Below are 3,718 nucleotides of genomic sequence, written 5' to 3' on the forward strand. Positions count from 1 at the left end.
CTCTGAATTTCAAGCACTGGGATTACAAATGTGTGCCACTCTACCTGGTCTCAGAAGTTTTTAATAATTTTCAAAGTCTGCTGGACTTGGTGTTGCAGTCTTTTAATCCCAGTACTTGGAAGGCAGAAGCAAGTGGATCTCTGTGAATTTGACACCAGCCTGGGCTATATTGTAAGTGCTAAGACAACCAGGGATACATAAAGAGACTGTCTCAAAAGAAAAAAAGAAGTCTTCACCAAATTCTCCTAGACAAATTCATGTTTCAGTCTCCAAGTACACTTTCTACATCCACATGACACTGTTCAGTTTTCTTAAAGTCCTTCCAAGTGTCTCCATTTTAGAAATACATTTAAGGGCTGGAGAGATGGCTCAGTGGTTAAGAGCACTGACTGCTCTTCCAGAGGTCCTGAGTTCAATTCCCAGCAACCACATGATGGCTCACAACCATCTGTAATGAGATCTGATGCCCTCTTCTGGTTTTATATTATACATAAAATAAAAAAGAGAAAGAAAGAAAGAAAGAAAGAAAGAAAGAAAGAAAGAAAGAAAGAGAGAAAGAAAGAAAGAAAAAAGAAATACATTTAAGCTCCTTAGTGAAACTTACCAATCACTAAAAATTTGAACTTAGTCTCAGCAACTTTCAATTACTTATAAATTGTATTTGTTTACTTTATCTGTCTGAGGGGTTTGTTCCTATGTCTGTTCTATGAACCATGTGTGTGTGCCTGGTGCCTGCAGAGGTGAGAAGAGGGCACTAGAGGCCCCGGAACTGGAGTTAGAGAGAGTTATAAGCCACATGTGGTTGCTGGGACTTGAACTTGGTTCACTCTAGGAGAGCAGCCAGTGCTCTTGACCCCTGAGCTCTCTCTCCAGCCCTGAGTAATTACACAAGCTGCAGGTGATGGACTGCGTAGTTCTGCTGTTTTTGTTTTAGTTTCCCTGTTTTGTTTTGACTTTTTTTTTTTTTTTTTTTTTTTTTGGTTTTTGGTTTTTTTCAAGACAGGGTTTCTCTGTGTAGTCCTAGCTGTCCTGGAACTCACTCTGTAGACCAGGCTGGCCCCGGAACTCAGAAATTCACTTGCCTGCCTCTGCCTCCCGAGTGCTGGGATTAAAGGTGTGTGCCACCACTGCTAAAATCACACCTCCTTAATCCTAAAATTCTTGTCAATAAAATACAAAGAGATGCCGGGCGTGGTGGCCACGCCTTTAATCCCAGCACTCGGGAGGCAGAGGCAGGCGGATTTCTGAGTTCAAGGCCAGCCTGGTCTACAAAGTGAGTTCTGGGACAGCCAGGGCTATATAGAGAAACCCTGTCTCAAAAAAAAAAAAAAAGGTGTGCGCCACCAAGCCCGGCTTGTTTTGACTTTTTAAAGATTTATTTACTGTAGCTGTCTTCAGACACACCAGAAGAGGGCGTCAGATCCCATTACAGATGGTTGTGAGCCACCATGTGGTTGCTGGGAATTGAACTCAGGACTTCTGGAAGAGCAGTCAGTGCTCTTAACCACTGAGCCATCTCTCTAGCCCCCCTGGATAGATTCATCGATTCTCTCTCTCTCCTCTCTCTCTCTCTCCTCTCTCTCTCTCTCCTCTCTCTCTCTCTCTCTCTCTCTCTCTCTTCCTTTTGGTTTTTTTTTCGAGACAGGGTTTCTCTGTAGCCCTGGCTGTCCTGGAACTCACTTTGTAGACCAGGCTGGCCTCAAACTCAGAAACCTGGATCTCTTTTTAACACAAGGAATTTCTAAACTATTTCTTGCTAACCAGTCTAGTCTCCATTTGACTATTCACCCAGTTTCACTCTTATTTTCCTTAACTTTAATATATTTATTAACTGAGGGTTATTTTTATTTCCCTTCCAATTGTCCTTTCTGACAATTACCCAGTACCTTTATTTTTTTTTCTTTTTAAGAATTATTTATTTATTTTAGGTATATGACTGTAGCTGTCTTTAGACATACCAGAACAGGGTATCACATCCCTTTACAGATGGTTGTGAGCCACCATCTGGTTGCTGGGAATTGAACTTAGGATCTCTGGAAGAGCAATTAGTGCTTTTAACAGCTGAGCCGAGCCATCTCTCCAGCCCCTTCCTAGGACCTTCAAATAGTGTTGTTTTTCTCCTTTTTTTTTAAAAAACATTTATTTATTTGTATTTTCTTATGTGCATTGAATATTTTGGCTTGCATGTATGTCTGTACACTACATGCATGAAATGCCTGAGGATACTAGAAGAATGTTGAATGGCCTGAAACTGGAGTCACAGGGCACATGAGTCACCATGTGGGGGTTGGTTGGGAACTAATACAGGTCCTTTGGAGGAGCAACCAGTGCTCATAACTGCTAACTTATCTCTCCAGCCCCTCAACAACAACAACAAGAACAAAAAACAAAACAAAAGATAAAACAAAACCAAACCTTTGTTTTTGAGACAGGTTATCAGTGTACTCAGGCTGGCTTTAAATTCATTATATAGCAAAAATAACCTTGATTTCCCAGCAGTGGTGGCGCACGCCTTTAATCCCAGCACTTGGGAGGCAGAGGCAGGTGGATTTCTGAGTTCAAGGCCAGCCTGGTCTATAGAGTGAGTTCCAGGACAACCAGAGCTACACAGAGAAACCCTGTCTCAAAAAACTGAAGTAAAAAAAAAAAAAAAAAAAAAAAAAAAAAAAGGAAGGAAGGAAGAAATAACCTGGATCCTCCTGCCTTCACCTCCTATGTCCTGGGATTGGTTACGTGTATAGGTTGTATGTATGGCTCTCTTGCCAGGGCATTCTGGGCAAAAGGCAAGTACTCCACCAACTAAGCCACATCCTGAGCTGGTTTGATTTTGAAACAGTCTCACACTGCAGCCCATGCGGGCCTTGAGCTCCTCCAAATAATCCTGCCTCAGTCGTCTAAGAGCTGAGATTATGAGCATGAACCACCATGTTTAGCTGCTGCTTCTTCCTTTTCGTTTTCTTCTTCTTCTCCTTCTTCTTTTGTACTATTTAGTAAACTGAAGCTGGAGAGATAGATGGTTCCGTGGTTAAGAGTGCAATCTTCTGGCAGATCCAGCATCCACAATGGTAAGCCCTCAATTGCCTGTAACTTCAGCTCCAGAGGATCTGACTGGCCCCTTCTTCAGGCCTCATGAAAACCTGAACTGAAATGCACATACCCTTCTACAGAAACAAAAATAATTTAAGGTAAATCTAAAAAGAAAGGAAGATGATTCGGTAAATTTATACTTAATACAGATTAGTTAAAACACAACGGCGTCCGATTCTCCTTCCTCTATGTCTGTGCACCTGCCCCAAACATGAAATACTTTTGTGCAGAACAAAGAGGGAACCTTTCTTTGCTGGCGTTCGGAAGCAGGAGGGTATATATTTTCAAGTTTTGTTTGAAGAACCAGACTTCACAAAACCTCACTGGAGTCGTTTGCTCAATAGCGATACAATGTAAATAACTAACAATCCTTTAAAACAGCCAATATTAAATAAGCCACAAATTGTCTTCTGGTGAAGAGCAAGAGGAAGGTGTCATGGGAAAGGATAAAAAGACCTAGAGACTCAACAAACACGTGACAAGCTCCGAGCGCCTCGAGACCCGAACCAAGAGGCGCACCCACCGCTTCTCTAACTCTGGAAGGCGCAGGGGAAGCGGCTCACTGGCCCGAAGGGCCCGGTGTCGGGGGGCGGAGCCCATCAGAGGCTGGGAAGTGACGCAGGACGTGCGT

The sequence above is a fragment of the Mus musculus genome, chromosome 3 (assembly GCF_000001635.26).
Source record: "Mus musculus strain C57BL/6J chromosome 3, GRCm38.p6 C57BL/6J".
In the NCBI taxonomy this organism is placed as follows: domain Eukaryota; kingdom Metazoa; phylum Chordata; class Mammalia; order Rodentia; family Muridae; genus Mus; species Mus musculus.